At 45.6% G+C, this 16,043-nt stretch overlaps 1 protein-coding gene across 1 annotated transcript in view; it reads right to left on the bottom strand.

The window, feature by feature from the left end:
• The window catches only part of MGAT4A (alpha-1,3-mannosyl-glycoprotein 4-beta-N-acetylglucosaminyltransferase A), a 172,755-nt gene that overhangs the window by 140,837 nt on the left and 15,875 nt on the right, over window positions 1–16,043 (bottom strand). The window lies entirely within an intron of this gene.

The raw sequence follows: 16,043 nt of genomic DNA, 5'->3' as shown, positions 1-16,043 counted from the left end.
TGTGTGAAGCAGCCTCCACAGCACCCCTAATACTTACCTGTAACCCCTCTCTGTCCAGCGATGTCCACGAGTCCCTCAGCCATCCAGGACTCTCCCTCACACAGCAGCAGTGCCATTGGCTCCCACAGCTGTCAAAGTCAGTGAGCCAATCAGGAGAGAGAGGGGATGGGCAGAACCACAGCTCCGTGCCTGAATGAACACACGGAGCTGCAGCTTGGCTTGGGAGCCCCCATAGCAAGCTGCTTGCTGTGGGGGCACTCGGCAGGAGGGAGGGGCTAGGAGCAGCAACAAGGGACCCAAGAAGAGGAGGATCGGGGCTGCCATGTGCAAAACCAACTGCACAGGGCAGGTAAGTATACCATGTTTGGTATTTAAAAAAAAACAAGACTTCTCAATCACTTTAAAGTTGTGTCAAAGGTGTTGCACAAGTTGGGTGTGCTATCTGCTTTTTATTTCTATATTGTTTGATGATATGCTCAGTTAAAATTTCCTAGGTCTTGAGGGCCGGTTCACACTGGTACAATGGAAGACATCGCATGTGATTTGCATCGCACTGCTATGCAAATCACATGCAATGTCTGAGCAATGCAAATTCAGCCATACAGATTGTATGGCTGAATTTGCATCGCATTCAGGCCAAAGCCGTGCAGGACCCTTTTTTTAGCCTGCACCAGAATCGGATCGCATAGGTGTGAACAGTCTGCACTACGATATGCGATCTAATCTGGGGGATGTCTTTAACTTTGTATTGACACTTCCAGCATTTCGCATATGGCAGTGTGAACTGCCTGCGAGTCGGTTGCGCTGCGGGAACCTGAAGTGGATTTGATGGGTTCCTGCATTGCACCAGTGTGAACTGGCTCTAACATTTCAAAAAGTACTTCTGGATGCTGTGATTCCTCTACAAGGACCCTTTAGGGTAGATTTGCTAAAGCTGGAGCATACAAAATCTGGTGCAGCTGTGCATTGAAACTAATCAGCTTCCAGGTTTTTTTTTGTACCCTTGCACTAGAGCGCTGGGTTGTGGAGGGGGAGGGAGCAGCTGGCTCAGGCTCTCAGCGACTCGCCAGGTGCCGGACCAGGGTTGTGGGCGGATCCCGACCAGATTGTTGGGATCCTTCCCCAACCTGGACCGGCTCTGTGACGCCAGCGGACTTCAAATGGGTCACAGGAGTGCAGAATGAACTGCACTCCTGTGATCCACACGAGATGTACAGCCAAACAAGCTTTGGCTGTACTTCTCTTTTAATTGAACATGCTGAAGTTAGAAGCTGATTTGCTAATTATGCACAGCTACACCAGATTTTGCACTCTTCAATTTTAGTAAATCAACTCCTTTGTCTTAACCCCTTTGCGCCTAAGGGTAAAACAAATGTAAATGCCTACGCACAATTTTAAAACTTTGAAGTGTTAGTAAAACCATACATGTCATCACAACTACTTTGTGCATCCCGGTGATTTATACCTTGTTTTTTTCCAGAACAAAATTGGGCTTTCTTTTGGTGGTAAATAATAATGGATATCTCTTGATTTTTTTTTTTTTTTTATTAATTAAAAGAAAACTGACCTAAGATAGTACAAAAAAATGGGGTTTTTGACATACCGTAAAATCGATTTCTCTTAAGTTCATTGACGGACACAGCTCCTGATATCCATAACCATTGGGTTATACTGCACCCTACAGGAGTAGGACACTAGGCAGAAAAGAATTCTGGCTACACCCATGGGCAGTCCCAGGGGGTATACTCCCTCTCTCTGCTATAGCCACTCAGGTTTTGTTACAAGCAGTGTCAGGAGAATTATAACTCCCCATTGGGGTGGGTGCTGTGTCAGTCAATGAACATCAGAGAAATGGATTTTACAGTAAGTCAAAAATCCTCTTTCGTTCATTGACGGACAAAGTTCCTGATATCCATAACCAATGGGAAGTCCCAAAGCAGTGTTAAACATGAGGGGTGGGAACAACAAAAAAATTCCCAGGGCTAAACATTAGCCAACCAGGAAATAGGAGCTCAACCAAACAACTGCAGCCCACCTAAAAAAAAACAACACACCCTCAAAGAGGATCAGGTCCTCTAAACAGCAGCCTAAAAAACCTTGAGGCCAAAAGAAGCATCCGCAGATGCCAACATATCCACTTTGCAAATGTGTGCACCGACAACCAGGTGGCCGCCTTGCAAACCTGTGTCACTGACTCCTGATGACAGAAAGCCCAGGAGGCACTAAGAGCTCTAGTAGTGTGCGCCTTGACAGGGAAAGGAGGAACCTGACCCATCATGGAACAGGCATGAACCACCATCTGTCTGATCCATCTGGAAATGTCGCAGAGGAAGCGGACAACCCTTTTCAAGGTCCATCCTGTGCACAAAAGGGAGAGTCTGACTTCCTGAAAGACTCCGTAGCTGCCAGGTACACCCTAATTGTCCGGACCACATCCAAGGCATGCAAGGTAATTTCCTTCGGATGTTTAGGCCTGGGACACAGGGAAGGCAACACAATGTCTTTATTCAAATGAAAATCAGAGACAACCTTTGGAAGGAACGACGGACGGGCGAAGAACCACTATATCCCTGTGAATCACCGGGTAAGGTGAACGACAGGATAAGGCCGCCAGTTCAGACACCCTGTGTGCAGAGGTGATAGCCACTAAAAAGGCCACCTTCTGGGACAGCGTAAGCAGAGGAATATTCTGAATATTTTCAAAGGGAGGCTTCTGTAGAGCTGAAAGCACCAAAATAAGATCCCAGGGCGGCAACCTAGCCCGCACTGGAGGAACCATATGTCGGACACCCTGAAGAAAGGTACGCACCAGGGAGTGTGTGGCAAAAGGTTGTTGGAAGAAGACCGCAAAAAGCTGACACCTGGCCCTTGATGGTACTCAAGGCCAATTTCTGCTCAACCCCCCGTTGAAGGAAGGTCAAGATCTGAGCCACGGGGAAGGAGCAACCAAGGACTAAGAGACTCACACCACGCAATGTACGTCTTCCACACACAATGGTAGATCTTCCTAGAGGTAGATTTCCTAGCTTTTAACAGTGTAGGAATTACACTCAGATAAACTCCTATCCTTCAGCACCTGGTGTTCAACAGACAAACCGTCAAAGCCAGCGACTCTAAAGCAGGATGGAAGATCGGTTCTTGGGACAGCAGATCCTCCCCAAGAGGAAGCTGCCATTGAATGTTGGCGACTAGCCGCACCAGATCGGCATACCAAGCCCAGCGAGGCCAGTCCAGGGCCATTAAGATGATCAGAATCCCTTCTGCTTCGATCCTGCGTAGAAGTCTGGGCAGAAGCTTGAAAGGAGGGAAGGCGTAAATCAGACGATACTGACCCCACGGAGCCACCAGCGCGTCTGTGGCGTCCGCCAGAGGATCCCTTGACTGAGTCACAAACCTCTGCACCTTTCTGTTGAGCCGAGACACCACCAGATCCACCTCAGGGGTGCCCCACTGGGGAGACAGCTGATAAAACCCCTCCGGATGAAGAGACCACTCTCCGTGGTCCAACGCCTGCCGACTGAGGTAATCTGCCTGTCAATTTTCCACCCCAGGAATGTGTAAGGTGGAGAGGGCTGGAACTAACTGTTCTGCCCACCTTAGAATGCTGGCTACCTCCATTGAATGCACACTGGGCAACCCTGAAGACAATCCGTCCAATGATCCAGACACAGTCTGATCGCTCGAAGTTCCAAGACACTGATCAGGAGTCTGGACTCTTCTAGCTTCCAGATCCCCTGAGCAGAATGCTTCCCGAGGACGCCTCCCCAGCCGGACAGGCTGGCATCCATGGTGACCACTGTCCAATACAAGGGGAGGAAGGATTTTCCCAGCCGAAGCAAGAAGCTACCATATCAGGCACTCCTTCGTGCCCCAACACAGCTGATCTGATTGTCCAGAGACTGTGGAGTCTTGTCCCATTTGGTCAGAATTTCCCTTTGCAGGGACCTGGTATGGAAATGTGCAAATGGAACCGCCTCGAAGGTAGACACCATCAGGCCCAGTACCCGCATGCAAGTCCGGAGGGATGACTATTTGTTGGACAGCAGGAGGCGAATTGCAGCCTGAAATTTCTGGAATTTGTCCAGAGGAAGCAGCACTCTGGCTAAGGCCAGGTCCAGAGTCAGGCCCAGATAGTCTAGCTTTGTGGACGGAACCAGAGCAGACTTCTGAAAATTCAGAATCCAACCGAACTCCCGAGTTTGTATTGTCATCTCCAAATTCTCCACCAGAGCAGAGGAAGACTCCGCTCGCAGGAGATTGTTCATGTAGCCCAGTACCCACTGGGGCTAACACTTTAGTGAAGACCCGAGGAGCAGATGCGAGACCAAAGGGTAACGCCAAAAACTGATGATATTCCTCTCCCACAGCAAAGCGGAGAAAATGCTGGTGACTGGCACATATTGGAATGTGAAGGTAGGCATCCTTGATGTCGATAGAGGCAAGGAAATCCCTGACGCAGGGATGCCATCACTGTTCGAATGGACTCCATTCTGAACTTCTGTACCCGCACAAAGCAGTTTAGCGCCTTGAGGTCAAGAACTGGACGCATTTTGCCTTCCTTTCTGGGAACAGGTTTAAGTAAAAACCCTGAAAACATTCCGAGGTCGGAACCGGGACAATCACCCCTTGAAGGAACAGGTCTTGTACCGCCCCAAACAGGCCCTGTAAGCGTTCTGGGGACAAGTGAAAGTTGGAAGGAAAAAGCCTTCCTGGGGGACAAGAGCAAAACTCGATCTTGTAGCTGGACTGAATGACTTAGTGGACCCACTTGTCTTGCACCCGGGAAATTCACGGGTCCAGAAACCAGCGAAGACATCCCCCCACCCCCAATACGAGTGCAGGCGCACCTTCATGCAGAAGGAGCCTTGTCCACGGGCCTGGAGAAGCCCGATCTTGGCTTGCCAGACCAGGTTAGTTTGGATCCTCCAGAAGAGGCCCTGAAAAGGCTTTGAACCCTTGTCAATCGACCCTGAGGGACGAAAAAACTTCTTATGAGCTGAGAAGGAAGGCCCACGTCTACGACAAGTTCCTTGCCCTTAGTAGCCTGCGGAAGAAAAGTACTCTTCCCCCCTCTGTGAGACCTTTAATGATGTAATCTAGGGTAGCTCCAAACAGACGATCTCCTTAAAAAGGAAGATCAGTCAAGAAAACTGGCCTCATTGGGCTCTCCATGAGACCCCAGAGAGCCCCAGGCCCAGCACAAAAGGAGATATACGCATATATGTGGCCCCACTGAAAAAAGCCCAGTCCAGTGGGGCCACATATTTGCCTACAGTTGGCATGAAGGAGTGAATGCCTTAACACTAAATCACTAAATAGGAACTCTGGGTCACCCTAGGTGCAAGGTGCAAGGCCAGGGCAGAACAGAGTATTACCCCCCCCCCTTATTTTCTCCCCTCCCTTTCTTTTTACCTTTTTCCATTTCTCCCTTTTTGAACCCCCCCCCCCTTCCCTATTCCTGTTACCCTGCTTCTCCCCCTTACTTTAAGTAAGGAGAAATTAAACGGAGAATGATGGTCGCCAGCATATTGTGCCTAGTGGATGTACTTACAGTAGATCCAGGTGCTTGGTAAAAGAATGTAGTCACATCCAGACCTGGGCCAAGGCCCAAATTATACGATGCCAGCCACGGGATTCTTGGATACATGTATGTGAGATTTACTGTAAAACGTTTATTCTGACGTTTGTCCATTGCCCACCCTTTTGTGCTGCAACTTTGTAATTGTAACCCATCTGTACTGTACTGTTGTTTTTATTGGTATTCATTATAATAAAATTATTAATTCCACTGCAGGTGAACCAGCCTGCCAACATATTCTGTATATTCTCTATATATTACTGTATATCTGCATCCTATTCTGTAACACATTCCATTGCTCAATTCACAAAAAATGCATTGTAGTATATGTACAATGATGAGCAGGGCTTCTGTTCTGCATTCTGTACACATCAATCTGTAGCTATTTCTGTATATATGAATGATTCTTTTGTATTTTATGGTAGCTGGACTATCAGTAGTGGCCTGTATTGTACTTCAGGAATCCTATATAGAACCATTTCTCTTTTCACTGCCCAATGTCACAAAATGCTATTAGTATACATAACTGTTCTCTGCCATAAAGAATATAGATAACTTACATGCTATTTATATATATCTTATTTTCATACAAACAGTTTGGTTAAGCCTTCATGGTAGACCCAGGACTTTTTATTGCACCCTACTTCTGCCTAGGTAAGTATGGAATCAATTGTTAGCCAGCTAGCCTAAAAAAAAAAATATATATATACAATACAACCAGTGCCTTCTTTTCTCCACAAAGTTTACAGTACAACATGGACTTTGACAAGTTATAAAATACCAGTAATAGTAAACGCAAGTATCAGACATGGCATTATTATAATGTATTTAGGCGACCAATTAAAGGGTTCTAATAGTGCTCAAGAAAAAAAACACGCTGATCATCCTTGCTCTGCTGTGTGAAGCCCAGGTTCCTGTAATGTACGCCTCTTGAACCAGTTATTGATATATCTTTGTTAAAGTGGATGTAACCCCATTCATGAAATTTTGACCTGGGCACATATCTGTAGTGGTTACCTATCTTTCTCCAAAAGTCCTGTGCCTTTCTGCTGCTCTGTTCCTCTGTTATCAGCATGATAACTTCTGACAAGTTCTCAGACACAGGAGATAACAGCAGCTGAAAATTTGTGTTGAGGTGGGTGCATAGAGATAGATTAGCAGAGAGCTGGTCTATTCACAGCACAGCTCTGCATGTTTCTTTCTTCCTCTGCCCATGTGGAGGGGGGGTGCAGGCCTTCCCTCCAATCAGCTCAAACGCAGTGTATGCCAAGACTCCACACCCAGTGCTGGAATAGGAAGAGACATTTCTAAACACAATGTTCGCTTTCTAAAAAGTGTAGAAAGCTAAAGAAAACACCAGATATGCAAATAAAACTTATGTAGCAGGATTTGTTTAATCGCTGTGTATGATCTGAGGCTGTTCACTGGGTATATGTGAGGCTCTACATCCATTTTAAGTCATAGCAACTTCTGCATGCATACATGTGATGTCACTTTTGCTGCATACAATTTAATATTTTCACTAAAGCTTACTGATGTTGAGTGCATGAAAGGCTCCTCATTGCTGCTTAAATTGACAGCAGAGTAGTAAAAATGTCCTCACTTCCCTTGCATTTTACAAAATTCTGCAAAAACAGAAAGAGCTGGAAGTGATGCCACCCTCAAGCTGCCAACTTTCAGGGAGAGTATTTGCCCAATGCCAGATTGATCCTGCATCATCCTTGCACACCAAGGCCCTCAGTGAAGCAAAAATAGCACAGAAAATTTAAGATAACTAGAAATATAGGCAAAACTTTTTTTTTGTATAGAGTAAGGAAGGATTTGCCCCCTTTGTCCCAATGGGGAGATTTACCTTCACTTCCTGTCCCATAGCCAAAACAGGAAGTGAGAGGAAATCCCTGCAAATTAAGAGAATCTCTCGGGGACCTCCAGGTCACCAGAGCTAGTGTCCCTATCAGAAGATTTTACTTCTATTACATAAAAAAAAAAGAAAGGGTGAATCTCCCTAACGGAAGCAAAGAAAGCAATAAAAGCCGACAGGTGATCTAATTCTCCACTCTATTCAAAACTAAAGTAAAAAGTTTTGCCTTTGATTATGCTTTAAAGGATAAGAGCCGGTTCACATAGGCGCGACCCGACTTTGCCGGGCGACTTGTGAAGTCGCGGTGCGCAGCTCGCACCGCGACCTCGGAGCGGCATGCACGGACATCATATTATTGAATAAAACACAATATTGCTGCGCTAAGGATATCTGACAAAATAAATTCTAAAGCAGGAAAAGCAGCCACACTAATCTGGAACAATACAGATCATAAAAAATATATAAAACAGCATCTGTGGCGCTAAACCTTAAAATACAGTCCCAAATGAATGAGGAAAGGAACAGCAGTCCATAAAGGTGCATCCCAAACTTGTAAAAGGATGAGGCAGCTTCTGAACCGAAATCCCACCACCGGACAGCACACCAATCACCACTCCTTACCAACTGTAATGGATCCCCATGACAGAGATCTCACAAGCCATTCTAAATGTGAACCAGAGAACCAGATGATCCCGCTCTCCAATCCCGAATAGGTAGACTTGACAGACGGTATATGCAAAAAAGCAGGGACACTAACATAGCGTAGACTGCTATTTATTGTAAAATTGCACACGAGTGGATAACACTTACTAGATCACAGAAAAATACATCGCATCTCTCTGAGTGGTGTGTGGTCCTCCCTGGATGTTCACTGGGCTGTCAGTGCATTGATAACCATAGAGATGGCCGCCGTGTCTCCTCCACGCTATGGTGAGCGTCACCTCGAGCGCCACCCGACGTACGTTTCGTCCCACAAGGACGTTGTCAAGGGGTGCGGCCTCGAGGAGCGCTTCCACCATATATAGCCAAGGAGGAGGGCGGGACGCATTCAGATACTTCACGCCCGGATGTCGAGGATGCGTTCCATTGACAGGAAACACTGCCCCGCCGGAAGGAGAGAAGAGGACCAATCGCAACCACCGGAAGATCGAAAAAATCGATCAAATATCCCAGTAAAAGGATTAGTTGGCCATGTCCTCTATCACAATCTGTATGTACCTATCCCACAAAAATTATCTTCACATTAGTGAAAATGCAAATAGATCTAAAATTTAATACGGACCCACAGCCCGGGGGAGACAGCGCCACCTGCTGGTAGGAACACATAGAACACCCAACAGCCAAAGAGGGCCACCACAGCTAGATGTATAGGAATTACACACATAGATTAAAAATACATAAAAATCTATCATGGAAAATCACAAAAATATATAAAATATTACATTATACCACAATAAAAATAAAGACAACAGAAATCCGGCTCTAATAAATAATAATACCATATACTGAAAATGGCTATGAATTACTAATATGGGCAGTTTTTATTGTGGTATAATGTAATATTTTATATATTTTTGTGATTTTCCATGATAGATTTTTATGTATTTTTAATCTATGTGTGTAATTCCTATACATCTAGCTGTGGTGGCCCTCTTTGGCTGTTGGGTGTTCTATGTGTTCCTACCAGCAGGTGGCGCTGTCTCCCCCGGGCTGTGGGTCCGTATTAAATTTTAGATCTATTTGCATTTTCACTAATGTGAAGATAATTTTTGTGGGATAGGTACATACAGATTGTGATAGAGGACATGGCCAACTAATCCTTTTACTGGGATATTTGATCGATTTTTTCGATCTTCCGGTGGTTGCGATTGGTCCTCTTCTCTCCTTCCGGCGGGGCAGTGTTTCCTGTCAATGGAACGCATCCTCGACATCCGGGCGTGAAGTATCTGAATGCGTCCCGCCCTCCTCCTTGGCTATATATGGTGGAAGCGCTCCTCGAGGCCGCACCCCTTGACAACGTCCTTGTGGGACGAAACGTACGTCGGGTGGCGCTCGAGGTGACGCTCACCATAGCGTGGAGGAGACACGGCGGCCATCTCTATGGTTATCAATGCACTGACAGCCCAGTGAACATCCAGGGAGGACCACACACCACTCAGAGAGATGCGATGTATTTTTCTGTGATCTAGTAAGTGTTATCCACTCGTGTGCAATTTTACAATAAATAGCAGTCTACGCTATGTTAGTGTCCCTGCTTTTTTGCATATACCGTCTGTCAAGTCTACCTATTCGGGATTGGAGAGCGGGATCATCTGGTTCTCTGGTTCACATTTAGAATGGCTTGTGAGATCTCTGTCATGGGGATCCATTACAGTTGGTAAGGAGTGGTGATTGGTGTGCTGTCCGGTGGTGGGATTTCGGTTCAGAAGCTGCCTCATCCTTTTACAAGTTTGGGATGCACCTTTATGGACTGCTGTTCCTTTCCTCATTCATTTGGGACTGTATTTTAAGGTTTAGCGCCACAGATGCTGTTTTATATATTTTTTATGATCTGTATTGTTCCAGATTAGTGTGGCTGCTTTTCCTGCTTTAGAATTTATTTTGTCAGATATCCTTAGCGCAGCAATATTGTGTTTTATCTTTTGTTGTGAATTATATGGGTGCTGCTGCCGGGAATTTGCAATTACTGCTTACACCTTTCTGACCATGGATATATTTGAATTCCGCACATCGCATAAGATTAATACAGAGGGAATTTTTTCCACTGTAGACACAGCCTCAGATGATCTTGGTGGATTATTCTTGAGGCTGAAGAATTTGATGACTACTGAGCTTCATGCCAGATGGGACGTTGCGTTCTTTGAGAAGTACGTCGCGGAGGGCATGGTGCCCAGGAGTCTCAGATGGGAAGTTTTTCCCCAAAGTGATGTGGAGGATCTTAATGAATGGTCTTTATTTTTTAATAAAGCAGGTTTAAGTCTTTTAAATTTTATGTTGACCAAAAAAAGACAAAAAATGATCAAATTGGATGAGGAGATCAACTTGATCAAGGAGAAATTGAGCTCTTTTAAGACGAAAGAGGATTACAAAACCAAATCTGAATGGCTTAGAAAGCATTTAGAAAAGGAGGATGCCGAACAAAGAGTAAAAAAACGCAAAAAATTTGCCAGGGATTTGGGGGACTACAACTCCCAAAAAGTTTTTAAGTGGCAAACGACAAAAACTGTGATAGTGCCAAATACAGATTTGGACAACCAGATGGAGGTATCCTCTGTTCCCAATCCGGCCGTGGGCCGCATTGTGGAGGTGGGGGTTAATCGTCCCTATTCTCCACTTCCCCAGCCATCCCATGGGAACCCCCGGGGCAGGGGGAGAGGCAGGGGGAGAGGTAGGGGGAGGGGACGTTCCTCTGGTGCCCATCATTCCAGAGGGAGCGTCTCTGTAGTTAACAGATTTGCTCCCCTGGACAATATGATTAGAGAGCCGGAGCGATATATAACTACTCACCCCCAATCGGGAGGAGGGCCCCCCATAAGGCAGGGGGGATGGCCAGTTAATTCTGGCCCTGATTATTATCAGGTACCTCCATCACAACATCAGGATCAGTTCTATGGGGTTGGACAACATCAAAACGTTCCCTATGAAACCCATGGTCAGCGTTTTTTTCCCGGGGTCACTCCCAAAACAAAAAGGCAAAAAAACCCAAAAGGGGGACAAGAGGGGGGAGGAGACTCCGTCAAAAAAAGGAGGCGTCTTTAAATGACGGGGGACTTTTCAACCTCAGTTCTGCCCCAATCTCCAATGACGAGAAACACGTCCTCAATAGGGGCTTAAAATATGCCCCTCCCAAGCAATTGGACAAGTTTGGGACGTTTATCGATTTACAAAAATACATCAGAAAAATTAATATCAAGAGGTATTTTACTACCAACCCTACTAAATCCAGGGATGAGTATAACATGGGCATCAAAACCACAAATCTTTCTAACGCCTCAACATTCAATCCCCCAGGCCCGGTGGCTCCGGCTGTGGCCGTGTTTAGGGATCTGGTGGCCAAAGATATCGATCAACTACAATTGAAGGAGTGCAGAATGAATTCTGCCTTTAATAGGGGCCTCAGGTCACTAAAGGAGCGGAGGGATATTGTGGTGAGGCCTGCGGACAAGGGCGGCGGAATTGTAATTATGGATTCCGCCGCCTATGACGCAGAGATGCTCAGGTTGTTGTCCGATAGGGAGACCTATTTACCCTTGAGGGGGGACCCAACACGAAAATTTAAGAAGGAACTGATCGATTTGGTTAACGAGGGGTTTGACAGGAAACTTCTCACTAAAAAGGAGAAAGCTTTCCTGGTGCCCTCTGCCCCTAGAGTACCGGTCATGTATTTTTTACCTAAGGTACACAAAGACCCAATTTGCCCACCCGGGAGACCTATAGTTAGCGGAATTGATTCCGTTACCTCCCGGGTGGGCAAATATATTGATCATTTCCTACAACCTCTTGTCACCAAAACGCCCTCATACCTGCGAGATTCCATGCAGGTGATCAACGAACTTAACAATATCACCTGGCAGGAGGGATATACATTGGTCACGGCGGACGTCTCGTCCCTGTATACAATTATATCACACCAGCATGGTAGGGAGGCGGTGTCGTATTTTTTGGGACTTGAGACCATCTTGGGCTTCCAGAAAGAGTATATCATCTCTCTTCTGGATTTTGCAATGTCTCGAAATTACTTCTGGTTTAACGACATCTTTTACTTGCAGAACAGGGGTGTGGCCATGGGCGCGAAATTCGCGCCCAGTATGGCCAACCTGTTCATGGCCAAGTGGGAGGAGGATGTCGTCTGGAATGTGCCTAGGCCGGAGCTAGTGCTCTGGCGTAGGTACATCGACGACATCCTCTTCCTGTGGGATGGTCCAAGGGAATCCTTACAGGAGTTCATGGAGACCCTTAATAATAACCAGAGGGGCATTAGCCTCACATACGAATCTAGTAATGTGGAGATCCATTTTTTGGATCTTAGAATTCGTATTGAAGAGGCCCAGATTGTAACGTCCACTTTTTTTAAGCCGACTGACAGGAACGGATTCATTGACACCACGAGTTGTCACCACAAGACGTGGTTGGAGTCCGTTCCTGTCAGCCAGTTTTTGCGCCTGAGGCGGAACTGTTCACAGAGGGACGATTTCCTGCGGGAAACTATTGTCCTTAAGAACAGATTTCTGGAAAAGGGCTATGATGAGTCATTACTCAATGAGGCCATTGCCAAGGCGGATTCACGAGCGAGGGAGGATTTGTTGCAGCCCAAATCTAGAGACTCGCAGCAATCCTTCGGGTTTGCCTTTTTCACATCCTATTCAATGCAACACTTTTCTGTTAGGAAGATCCTACGCAGACATTGGCATATTTTGCTAAACGATGGGGTGTTGGGACCCCTTCTGCCTTTGCAACCTCAGATAGTTCATAGGGGTGTTCCCCCCCTGAGGTTGCAGATAGCTCCCAATGTTAGAGATCCACCTAAAAGAGTATCGTTCTTCCAGCAGATGGGAGGATTCTATAGGTGCAGAAAATGTGCTATCTGCCAATTGAACGCGGAAAGAAGGAGACGTGTTGACACATTTAGTTCGGGGTCCACAGGTCAGGATTTTGTCATCAAGCCATTTATATCCTGCACTACAAAATATGTAGTATACCTTGTGAGGTGTCCCTGCGGCCTTGACTATGTTGGCCGCACTATCCGGGAGCTTCATGTGAGGCTTAAGGAGCATGTGGCCAACATAGTCAAAGGTTTTCCTAAACACAGTCTCTCGCGTCATTATGACGAATGCCATCAGAGAGACCCCAGTGGAACTCTGTTTTTAGGCATTGACAGATTTTCAGGCCACTGGAGGGGTAGCAACCTTACGAGGGGCGTATCCAAACTTGAGACAAGTTGGATTTATAGGCTGAAGTCCTATACCCCTTTGGGTTTGAATATTGATTGGGACCTTAATGCCCATATTAGTAATTCATAGCCATTTTCAGTATATGGTATTATTATTTATTAGAGCCGGATTTCTGTTGTCTTTATTTTTATTGTGGTATAATGTAATATTTTATATATTTTTGTGATTTTCCATGATAGATTTTTATGTATTTTTAATCTATGTGTGTAATTCCTATACATCTAGCTGTGGTGGCCCTCTTTGGCTGTTGGGTGTTCTATGTGTTCCTACCAGCAGGTGGCGCTGTCTCCCCCGGGCTGTGGGTCCGTATTAAATTTTAGATCTATTTGCATTTTCACTAATGTGAAGATAATTTTTGTGGGATAGGTACATACAGATTGTGATAGAGGACATGGCCAACTAATCCTTTTACTGGGATATTTGATCGATTTTTTCGATCTTCCGGTGGTTGCGATTGGTCCTCTTCTCTCCTTCCGGCGGGGCAGTGTTTCCTGTCAATGGAACGCATCCTCGACATCCGGGCGTGAAGTATCTGAATGCGTCCCGCCCTCCTCCTTGGCTATATATGGTGGAAGCGCTCCTCGAGGCCGCACCCCTTGACAACGTCCTTGTGGGACGAAACGTACGTCGGGTGGCGCTCGAGGTGACGCTCACCATAGCGTGGAGGAGACACGGCGGCCATCTCTATGGTTATCAATGCACTGACAGCCCAGTGAACATCCAGGGAGGACCACACACCACTCAGAGAGATGCGATGTATTTTTCTGTGATCTAGTAAGTGTTATCCACTCGTGTGCAATTTTACAATAAATAGCAGTCTACGCTATGTTAGTGTCCCTGCTTTTTTGCATATACCGTCTGTCAAGTCTACCTATTCGGGATTGGAGAGCGGGATCATCTGGTTCTCTGGTTCACATTTAGAATGGCTTGTGAGATCTCTGTCATGGGGATCCATTACAGTTGGTAAGGAGTGGTGATTGGTGTGCTGTCCGGTGGTGGGATTTCGGTTCAGAAGCTGCCTCATCCTTTTACAAGTTTGGGATGCACCTTTATGGACTGCTGTTCCTTTCCTCATTCATTTGGGACTGTATTTTAAGGTTTAGCGCCACAGATGCTGTTTTATCATATTATTGAAGTCAATGCAGGTCGCTCCAGGTCGCCCCAAAGTAGCTCAGGACCCTTTTTCTAAGTCGGAAGCGACTTGTGTCGCTCCTATTAGAACGGGTCCTGTGCTAATCTATGGCAGGCGACCCACGGCGACTTGTCAGGCGACCAGGTCGCCTGACAAGTCGCCCCAGAGTGAACCGGCTCTTACTCAATTCAAACAATGTGAATGGATAATAGCACTGTTGGGTATTTTTGTTGTGTGTGTCCCTATTAGGAAGATTCCCTCCCTCTAACTGTCATAACTACCAATGTCATGGGGAACAAAAGTGAAGGTAAATCCAGAGTTGCCCCCAGGACAGGAATAGAGGGGAATTCTTCCAATGTTGACACTGGTCTCCAGGACAAATGTCTATGGGGGGATTTCTATTACATTAAAAATCCACAAAACAGGAAGTGAGGGTAAATCTCTACAATGAGACACAGATTTTTTTAAAAAAGTGTTTTTTTTTTTTTCCAAACATAGGGGTTGATTTTACTAAAACCAGAGAGTTCAAAATCTGGTGAAGCTCTGCAGAGAAACCAATCAGCTTCCAGGATTTGTCAAAGCCTAATTAAAACAAGCTGACCTTAGAAGCTGATTGGTTACCATGCACAGCTGCACCAGATTTTACACTCTAACAGCCTTACCCACCCATACGGTTATTGTTATTACAGTAGCCAGTATTTTGTAGAGTTTTTATGTCACTTAGGCTTATGTTATACTAGTATTGCTGTTGCTGCCAATACTGGCATTTGACAGCTAAACGTTGAATGATAGTATGAAAGTTTATAAGTAAATCATACTCAGTTTTAAAGGCTTAAAATAAAGGTCCTGCCTACAGTACATGTCACACTAGATATCTTGATGTTGATGACAACTCGCCAACAATGGGATCACTATACAGGGCTCAAATGGGTAAATAAATACTAGGCAAGTGAGACATCGCTCTGCAGCCATTGGATAATCAGGGCAGGAATGGCAACTGGCAGGGCTTTGCCATGAAGTCAGAGGTAGTAGAAACGAGGTGAAACCAAATCAGAATATGGCATAGAGCAGTGATGGCGAACCTTGGCACCCCAGATGTTTTGGAACTACATTTCCCATGATGCTCCACTACACTGCAGAGTGCATGAGCATCATGGGAAATGTAGTTCCAAAACATCTGGGGTGCAAAGGTTCACCATCACTGGCATAGAGGATACATTTCTTGGTATTTAAGCAAAAGCAGGCACCCAGGGGTGTCCTCTATCAGGTAGATTATATATTTCAAAACTAGAGTTCAGGTTCACTTTAACATCAGGAGGGGTCATCACCACATTTAAGCAGGAAGACCACTTAGACTTTCAGGAGTCTGTATTTTTCTTTTTTAAAAGTGCATCTCAACCAATCTGTTTTCTTAGCATACAGTTTAAATAATTACCATCTGCCACAGAGAGACGTACAACGATAAGCATTATATAATAATACAATTTGATTGCACCATAGAGACATAGCCATTATCTATTT

This window comes from Pelophylax lessonae, assembly GCF_965119305.1.
Source record: "Pelophylax lessonae genome assembly, chromosome: 2".
Lineage (NCBI taxonomy): Eukaryota > Metazoa > Chordata > Amphibia > Anura > Ranidae > Pelophylax > Pelophylax lessonae.
This window is presented reverse-complemented; position numbering and strand designations above follow the sequence as displayed.